The sequence below is a fragment of the Urocitellus parryii genome, chromosome 11, assembly GCF_045843805.1.
Source record: "Urocitellus parryii isolate mUroPar1 chromosome 11, mUroPar1.hap1, whole genome shotgun sequence".
NCBI lineage: Eukaryota > Metazoa > Chordata > Mammalia > Rodentia > Sciuridae > Urocitellus > Urocitellus parryii.
In genome coordinates this window covers 86405658-86416432 of record NC_135541.1, presented here as the reverse complement: position 1 = coordinate 86416432, position 10775 = coordinate 86405658, and the positions used below count along the sequence as shown (strand labels likewise).

At 32.1% G+C, this 10775-nt stretch overlaps 1 non-coding gene across 1 annotated transcript; it reads right to left on the bottom strand.

Moving 5' to 3' along the window:
• Positions 1-10352: 10352 nt before the first annotated feature.
• Positions 10353-10430, bottom strand: Trnaa-cgc (transfer RNA alanine (anticodon CGC)). The gene has a single exon. It is a non-coding gene; the product is annotated as a tRNA-Ala (tRNA).
• Positions 10431-10775: the final 345 nt, after the last annotated feature.

Below are 10775 nucleotides of genomic sequence, written 5' to 3'. Positions count from 1 at the left end.
ATGCAGCATGTTGGGTGGCAAGATGCCTACTCAGAGCCGGCATCTGAGAGAGGATGCCCAAATAAGTATGCTAATTCATGAGACACCCTCACAGTTCCTGATGTGAAAGTGAGCATTTGACTCAGTGGACAAGGTTTCTTTATGAAACAATAATTTCCTGAATTAAAGTGAATCACAGGGGGAATATATCAAGCAGGTTCTTATGTGTCCACAGCACATTCTAATTTAAAATCATGCAGTTTTCCTTTCATTGTAAGTGAAATAACATAGCAGTTATTTCATGGAGCAATGAGTGGAGTCTCCATAGAAATCGCTATTGTTATTAAGTAGAATATGCTAAAAAGTTCACTTGACCAGTATAAAATATCAAAAGTTTTGTTAGAGCTTTATGGCATACTTTATTAGCTTGTTCATCTCATTTCATATTGTTTTTCAAACTATTTTTATATGCTTTTTACTAGATTTCTCAATATACAAAAAGTGTATTTTGCTATATTGGTTAGGTGCTCATTTTTATTCTTTATTGTGAATTGAGTATTTAATTGAGTATTGAATTGAGTAATTCTGAAAGGCATCTTATATTCACTGACTTTTAATAACCCATTAAGTCTATGTCTGTCATGTGATGCACTGTACACGTGTGCTACATTTTCATGTGGAAAATGAATACAAAAAGTAAAAGATCATCCATGTTTGTGTTTGTGTGTGTATGTGTGTGTGCGTATTTCTCTCTTTCTCTCTGTATATAATACTATAGTGTTATGTCTTTAAAAGAAACAATTAAGAATACATTATATATAATTATGTTGTTCATAGGTGTGGAAGATAAAGCCTAAGGGTCTGATTTCTGTCTCCTGATATGTCTACAATTTCTTTTCTTCGTCTATGGCCCAGACCTGTGACTTGTTCTCAACCATAGAATATAGCAAAGGTGTTAGAACATCACTACCACCAATTATATCTCTACATGTATAATCTAACTTCCTGCAAACACATTCTCTCCTTTTCTCCTTTTCTGACCCAAAACTTGTGAGGGTGTCTTGAAGTAAGTGGTTGTGTTTAGATGCCCATCTGGCAAAAGATGGAAAGCAGTCGCTGGACCCTGAGAATAACTTCTGGAACAAAACTAAAATCCTCATTTGTAAGGAAAATAAAAAGAGACACAGAGACAAGATGCAGAGGCAGGAAAGAAAGATGGAAGAATGTCAGAAAGGCCAAACTGTCAAGCTTTATTTATATCAATAGGTTACTTGAGGTCATTGGCATCATTAGTATATATTGTTCATTGTATTACTAGGCAGACTACAGACTTAGCAACATTATGCGGCTTATTCCTCAGTTACATACTAAATTGCAATGTGCAATGTTAGGAACTTTGTGTAGCTCTCAAGAAAGTACATTGTATAAAGTTACTGTTCTGTGGATGGGTTTAGGCTCAGTGAAACATTGTCCTTGTCTAACAAGAGAGTTCCTTTATTCCCAGGAGCTGTGTGCCTGAGATCAAGGTCAAGGATGATAAGACTCTAATATAGAGCCTCCTCATGAAGAACATTGCTATAGCAGCCAGGCATTCTGTGTCTTTGCACAAAACTTCCTAGCAGCCAGGCATTCTGTGCCTTACACATAAACTTCCTAGCCACCAAGCATGCCACAGTCATGAAGCTATCAGAGACTTCAATTCCAAACACAGAACACCCTAGACTCACTCATGCAGTCACAAGGGAATTAATTCTATTAACAATTGAGGGTGTCTGGAAGCAATTGAGCCACTGATTACCCAGTAGCCACAAACAACTATTGCCAGATATCTTTATTTCTTCCCTATTTTATCTGTTCTTCTCCCTGTTTCATGAAAATGTCAATCACAATTATAATTGAAGGTTTTTGGGGATAAATCTCATGTGGATTGCTTATAAGTTTTTTTTTTTTTTTTTGTATTGCTTGTTTTCTTGGGTTATATGTCATAAGATCCTTTATGGTGGAATGTGTACTAATCATATTAAAAATGTGGAACACTATTCATAAAAAATAAATAAAATACTGCAAAGGACCTCTTCCCAAACATAATTCAGCATTTTAATAGGTGGAAAGAGAATATTAAAATCTCCAGTGATTTATCTGTTATTGTGGAAAGGCTTTTGCTTGTTCCTTTGTGTGGCTTCTGATTTTATAATTTTGAAACAGTAATAAAAGCATCCTTACATTGATGTAAGTCAATCAATGCCCATCTCCTGAAACCTGGAAAGGATTTTCTAATATAATGTTATAGATAGGAACAAATTTCAACTCAATTTACACAAATATCTCAATATTGTGGACAAAGCCAATGATATTTAAATACTGTTTTAATTACATTAAGAAATTATTTTCTTATTAATTAACAAAGAGAAATTATAAGGAATGCATTTTTATTTTATAAGATCTATTTTCAGCATCTAGTAGCCTGTATGCATTTTTTTAAACTTAATAAATATATAATACTATTAATAAATATTTTAATATTAAGATGTTCTTATCTTTATGAAAATCATTCTATTTGGCCATGATATATTAGTGATTTGTTAGAGCTTTATGACATACTTTATTAGCTTGTTCTTCTCATTTCATATTGTTTTTCAAACTATTTTTATATGCTTTCTACTAGTTTGGTCAATATACAAAAAGTGTAATTTGCTATATTGGTTAGGTGCTCATTTTTCTTCTTTAATGTGAATTGTGTATTTAATCTAATTTTAATTCTGCTTGTAAGTTTGTATTTGAAACTACATCTATCTTCCAAAATCTAGAATGAATTAATAATACAAAATAGCATGTTACTTTTATCCTTAACTCTATATATTTTATTGGAAAACAAAAAAAAATTTAAATGCCAACTGCCACAATAAATTTGTTTTTTTCTAAAATTATGTACCTTACTTTAAATAAGTTATATAATTAACATATGCCTTAATTATTGAACTACAAAGAATAGCTTAAATATCAACCCTAAGTTTAAGTAATTTCAATATTCACCATTTCTTTTGTACTTCAAATTCTTGAGGTCCCTTTGTAATTTATTTCTCAAAATGCTAGAATGCATATTTGATAAATTAATTTATCAGAAATGAAATATGCTCTATCCCCTTCTATCAGTTTCTTTCATAACTGTGCATTAGCTGACTGAATATATATTTTTACAATATTTTTTGGAATTTATATGTGTATATGTCAGCAATGTATGTCGAATGACTATTCACCATCTCAATTTTATACTTTAAGGATATAATATTTAGACTGCAATAGTAGCAGTGATACAAACTGACACTAAATTTTAAATGTTAAAGTGTAGATTAAATGTTCTGTCAATTTTGCTTGTACCAGAGAAATTTGGTTCCCAGTTAAAGTTTGGATGTGTGGAGAGAGGTGGATTTAATGTTATTTTCTATGTGAATTCTTAAAAAGGTTTCTCTTTCATTCTGAAAGAAAGGGAAAATATTTGGTATATTGCAAATATGGGTTGGTAATTTTTGGACTTTTCCAGTTTAAAGATTTTTTTTTCTGTAATTTTAAAAGTAATTACTTCTTTTATATTTTCATGTTTTCAGATACAATTATTTTTATAAATGGCTGAGCTTTTTAAATCAGTTCTTCATACAATTTCATGTTTTTGCACATCTTTTAACCTCCATGAGCTTTGTTATAAACTTCTACTGAACTCATTTTCTAAATCACTGCTTCCTTTTATATATTCTTCACCTAATTTACTTGATATAACGTATTGCAAAAGATTGAATGGTTATATAATATTTTTTAAAAAAATAGCCATTACCCAATTGTGTCATCATTTGTGACACATTGAGAGTTACTTCTGGTATGCTATGAAGGTATAATATAGAAAGAATGAGGTTGTGTCAATAGGCTCCTGCAGATTGTGCAAGCATTCCTGCAGTTACTGATGGCTGTCTCTTCATCTTTTATCACATACCACTCAGTTTACCTTTATCTTCATCCAGTGTTTCTCTGTGGATGCTGTTTTTATTGTGGTTGTGTTTTGGGGATTGAACCTTGAGGGAAATCTCGTAATGCCAAATCCTTATCAAGTCTTCCCCCAGGAAATGGCCAATTAATGTCTTTAAGTTCCATTTGAACAGTATGAGAACACTTCTGGTACATTGTATCACCCTTCAATATCCTGCTCTAGTTTTAACTGGAAATAAGAGGAGTGAAATATATAGGTGCAAATAGAAATTTTAAAATATAATCATACTCCTTTAAAATAAATATTAATAAGTATCCCTATATGCAGAGTTTATTTTAATTATTAGATTTATTATCAAAAGAGAAACAAACAACTCATTCTAATATAAAAAAGAATGATCATGTCTTTCTCAGGTTTATGAAAAGTTAGAAAGTAGATTTATAACTTTCAAAGGAGTAAAGAAAAGAAATAGTGGTTTTTTGACAAGAATAATTGCTCTGAAGATTATAAAGCATAGATACAGAATTGACTAATTTTACTGACATTTGTTATATAAACTTTGTATGGAGCACAATATAATGTGCTGAAGATACAATGATAATGTGATCTTCATGACTAATCACAACACTGCACTGTCATTCAATATGCACTGTTCATTGTCTTTTAACTAATTCCTCCATGTATTCTAAAATTTTAATTAAGACCTTGCCATCTGAATGTTATAATTATACTAAGAATATTTTGCTTAATATCCTTTATCATTTTAACAGCTTTCTTTCTTTCAAGATTAAAATGATTTATTTTTAATACTATCTGGTTGAAACTCCAGTGGCATTCTGTGTTACTGTTCCTTTGAACATTACTTGCTTCACTAAATCCAATGAGATCTCAGCAGATGGAATCAGTTTTTTACCTTTCCATGTCTAAGTGGAATAGGATGATTTTTTTTTTCTGAAGAAAATTTTCCTCTACTGGAATTTCAGAGACATCAAATAATTAGAGCAAATGAGTTATTTTATACAATGTTTTCACTGTTCATAGCTATTGAGAGATGTTGAAAATGGAAAGTATAAGTACTGTAGCATAGGATTAAGAAATAAGACTGAGTTATTCATCTGCAGTTCAGAGTAAATCTGATTCTCTATAGTAATGATTGCCTGACTAATATGGGATTATGCATGGTGCCATCAGGTAGACTGAAATATGTTTCAGAAAACCAGGGCAACTGCATTTCACCCATGTGCCATTTTGAGGGAGATGGGACAAATGGGTGAATGTTGAATGAATCCCATTAATTCCATAGGAAAATACATTTTAGCAAAAAATAACAGTAATATGCTGAGAGCCACAGCAGAGTTGGTATGGCCCCTGGCATTTTGCCAACAGTATTGGTTGACAGGCGAGGCATTACTATCCGCCTGGGCGGCTACTTTGGAGTTCTCCTGGGGATTCCTGGGGGATTCCCTGAGAGTTCCCATTGGTTGGGGAAGTGCAGGAGGAGGGATTTTCCGGGGAGATATTTCCTGTGGCTGGTTGCTGGACAAGTGCATGGTGCTTAGGAGGAGTTGCTGGTGGAGTTCAAAAATAAAGTTTGTTCCTGCTTCAGTGGCTCTTGATTTGTGCCCAGCCAGACAGCGGCAGTAATAAACGATCAAATGGAAAGCAATTTATGTTGATGAAGTTTGAATTAAAGTGCATTGTTATGGAAAAATGTGGAAGATTAAAAATTGTCAATATTTGTGAATAAAAGTCAACACATCCCTAATGTCTTATAAATAATCTTGGAAACTTGAAAATTTATGAAGTTGTATCATAAAGAGTCCCAGTTAGGTGTGAAATATTTTACTTTACTTACTTTAAGATTCATTTCCAGGATTGGTAGAGATCCTTCTGAGCCAACTGTCAAAAGATCAATGAACCAATGATAAATGGACCAATAAGTTACTTATTCAAAAAATCCAGAAGAAGTCTTTACTCCCATTCTACCTACAGTAAATAGCTTAATGAGATATTCCAACATTGCCTTTCCAGAATGTTTCCACACACTACTTTTAGTCTTTTCAAAAGGTTATGAAATTCATAACACTTTAAAATTCTCATACCATCTCCAGGACACTAACCTTACAGCCATCTTGAACTTTGTGGTGTCTAAGAGTGCAATTGTAGCAGCAATAGGATGATTCCAGAATAAATTGCAGATCAAACTTTGCCCAAGATTTCTCCAGATTATTCCGTTATCCATGTTACATTATCTTCTCTATTTAGTCACCAAAATTATCATAAATCCTATGGAATGTGATTCTTATAGAAGAAATAAAAGAAATAAATCTAAAAGTTCCAATTCTTCTTCCCTTCCTTCATTTGTGGGGGAAAAATACATTTATGGAAAATTATATACCACTTCAGTCTTTTTAATTAGCATTGGTAATTTAGCAGTAAGTAAAAAACAAAAATGAACTGAGCTCATGGAATTCACATTGTTTTAGAGGAGACAGAAAATAAATGATGAAGAACATAAAATTTTTAAACACTAAGGGATGAGGAGGAAAGGAATAAATCAGGGAAAGAATATGTATGAACCTGAAGTGTTAGAATGTACAAGGAAAGCTGCTTTACATATGGGGCTCATAGATCACGATCAGGATTTTGACTATGACTCAAAGTAAAAGAGAAAACCATTAGTAGGTTTTGTGCAATGAGTGACAATCTGAAATATATTCAATACTGATATTGTTCACAATACTTACCTTGTTGAGGAATCATTTTATCTTTATGATGAAGCCTACAATTTATAAAGTTAAATTTTCACATGTATATTGGAACTCCAAATTTTGGATGCACATTGTATATTTCAAATTTATATAACCTTTCCATAGTTTCTAGAACTTACATTCTGAGCCAAATGTGGTAGTGTATGCTTGTAATTAGAGATTGGAGCAGGAGGATGGCAAGTTCCAGTATAGCACTGGCAAATTAGTGAGACCCGTCTCAATACTTGACAAAACAAAAACACAGAAAAAGAGTTAGGCATGTAGCTCAGTGGTAGACCACCCCTGGAATCAATATCCAGTACTGAAATTATATATACTAAATATGTATATATACACATATATACATATACTAAATATGTACTATATATTTTATATATATTATATAAAATATATATTATATATAAAATATATTATATATAAAATATATACTAATATATATATATATTTTGTATATAGCATAGAATTACTGTATAGCATAGAAGATAAGGTTTTAAAGCACATATTCTACAAAGATACTTAGAGGATTTTTTAAATGCAAAAATTAAATAACAAAAAATTAGAAGGACTATGAATTACAAAAGTTTTTAAAAAACCAAAACCAATGCCCATAAACACATCTTCAACAATTTGTACACACTAATCAATAATTAATATTAACTTTTCATTTCACTTTTACATTTATGGTTAGTATTTTTTTATTCTAAGAAATGGTGAATATTTATCCTGTGTCATTTTTTATTAAATGCTTACAGTTTTATGCTGAGGGCCATTGCCAAGTAGGAATGACACATCGAAATTTCCTTGCCAGCGTACCCCATGTTGCTTAGAGGAAGGACTCCTGGAAATGGACTTGCCTTGGACATTCGCTGTGACATTGCATGTATGCTTTAGTAAGGTGACCTTGCTCAAGGACCAGGGCAAATCCGGGTTTAGAGCTGATCAGGTTTTAGGGAGTATCCTGTCCTTGAGTTTAGGGCAGTTCCAGGTTTAAGGGCGTATCCTGCTGCCTCAGGCACGCCTGATCCTTGAGTTCCTGTTGAGTTCTCCTGGGATTGAGAAAGTATTTTGGGATTCTAAGCCTGGTGGAGTACGTGATTTTTGCGGCAGAACTTGGATTTCCCCAGAACGTGTTTGTAGAGGGCCGGTGTGAGTTCACCAATAAAGAATTGCTATTTGAATCTACAAAGTGTGAGTGGCTCGTGATTCTGTGCCCAGCCAGACTGCGGCAGTTTTAGCTTGCTTTTAAATCTATGTATCACTTAAAGATGTGGGGTGTGTGTGTTATTTTAAAACTAGGTACATGTTTACTTCTATGAGGATATTTAGTTGTTTAAATGCCTTTCTTTGAAAAACATTCTTTTCATCACTCAATTACTGTAGCACTTTTGTGGAAAGCAATATTCATTTATTTACCTTCTCTATTCTGTTATATTGAATGTCTAATCTGCTCTAGTGACATTGCTACAAGTTTTTTTACTGTGAAAGTTTACAGGATTGGAAAATCACTATTACATATGACTAAATATATTGTGTGATATTTTGTGAGAATGATCAAGAAGGTAAAATTGCAGGTGAATTGGAAGGTAAATAAGGATATGTGCTTTTGATACGTGTGTGAGCATGTGTATGAATTCTTATGTTTTATATATGGAGATAGATGTTTTTGCTTGTGTTTCTTAGATTGACTTCTAGGTATTTGAAGATATTTGAGTTATTGTACATGGGAAATTTACATTAAGATATTTTCTAAGTCTTCTTGACTTACAAACAAATGGATATGGACTAATTTAACCAAATACAATTGATTTAATTGTTCTATTCAGCTGACTTGCTAATTTCAAATATGAAATCAACAATTTATCTACATATATATTTCTACATACAATTTCTACATACAATCGGGTTTTTTTAATTTAATTTCTTCAACTGGGCATGTCTTTTTTTTTCTTTTCTTTTTTTTATTGGTTGTTCAAAATATTACAAAGCTCTTGACATTTCATATTTCATACATTAGATTCAAGTGGGTTATGAACTCCCATTTTTACCCCAGTCTTAAGTACAAAATTAATGAATGCTTTGTTTCTTGCTAACACCTTTAAGCTAAATTTATTTTCTTCGTTAATTGCTCTAGTCAGATTCATCAATATAATGTGAGATAAAAAATAAGATGGCATGAATCCTTGTAACTTTTTACTATGTTGAAAAGAAACTTAGGTTAATGTTTGTTATTTTGCTTTTTATTCTATTTTCAAAATGCCTTAAGTAAAAATTTAGAAAATATCTTCTATTCCAGGTTTTCTATAAAATTATTTTTCACTTATCAATGTTGACTTTTGTTAATGCTTATCTGAATTTATTAAGGTGTGCATATGATCTTCGTCAATATTCTATTCAATAAGGCAAAAAATCCAGATGGATTCAAAACACTTAAAAAATTTGAACTTCAAAGTACATTATATTTTGCAAATTTCGATTGGTTAATATTTTATAAATGAGTTTACTTTTACTTATGTTAATTTTACTCCATAAAATCTAAATAAACCCTTTAGCTTCACTTTCTCTTAATTGATGTAAAAATCACTAATTTTGGAGATCACACAGCTGGGAAGCCCATTATTTGTCTCTCACTAGCTTTGCTGTGGATAATACCTCTGATGAATGGATTATGATGATGACTCTTGCATAGGTTACCTTTCGGGGATCTGAACAAGTGAAAACACTGACTCTTTTCTTTGGCCTACAGATGTTAAATGGATGGTTGGAATGGAATGAAAATTCTTGGTGACCCTGTCTTCATGTTATGTCTGTCTCCTTTATCATCTTAACCTATTGGTCAGGTTCTCCTTTATTCTGTAGGTAGACCCTATTGATAATTTGAGAAATACTTTCTCCTAAACAATAACATAGGGCTAACTTAATCTAGTCTTGATAGGTGTCTTTTACTCCAGTTCCCCTCTCCAGGACTAAAACACCTACCAGCCACCATGGCACCATGTTCCTGGAAGATCTCTGGCTGTTCCCAGAAAAGACATGAATGTTCTTGCTCTTTATTACCCCATATTTCTGCCTTTCATTATTCCTGTCCTATATATACCTGTAACCCTTCAAGACCCCAGAGTTAGAAGCTAATTTGTGGGTGAAGTTCCCTCTTCTTCACTATTGGTCACTGAATAAAACCTTTCTCCTCAAAACTTCTCTCTCACACATTGCTTTTTTATGGGATGTGTTTTGGGATCTGGGTTTAATGAATAAGTTTGATCTGTAATTTCTTTTTCTTATGTTGTTTTAATTAGAGTTCAGTATCAAGATTCGGACATATTTATTCCTCTTCTATTATCAGAAATAGTTTGTGCATACTTAAGAAACTTTTTATTGAATATTTAGAAATATTTGGTGAAACTATTTTGTTGAAGGATTTTCTTTAAAGAAAATAATCTATTTGCAGATTTAATATACATAAAAATTTCTGATGCTCTAATTTTTATGTCAATTTTCAAAAAATGTGATCTTACGGGACTTTGTATATTTAATTTAAAGTCTCACATAAGTTGATCTGAAGTCCTTCATGATAACTTATTTTATAATTTCTTTCTTTTGTTTATGTGTGTGTGTGTATGTGTGTGTGGTTGGTGCTGGGGATTGAACCCAGGGCCTTGTGCATGCGAGGCAAGCACTCTACCAACTGAACTATATCCCCAACCCTATAATTTATTATAATCTTTTCTAGTATTATAGAATTTTTATGCCTGACATTGGCAAAATGGTCTTCTCTTTTCTGATGATTAGTTCTGCTCTGTATTTGTTAAATTTTTTGTCAGTTTTTTTTCCAAAAAGCTATATATCCCAAAACAACTCTAATTCTACAAAAAGGTAGGACATTAAGTGCTTCCATATTTATTCTCTGAATAAATTCACTTATTCCTATCATTTTCACAAATGTCACCCATTAGAGTTGCTACTATACACTGCGTATGATGACTCAAGCCTGCAATCCCAGGATTAATATTAAATTATAATTTGGTAGCCTGAAGCAGGAGGATCACAAT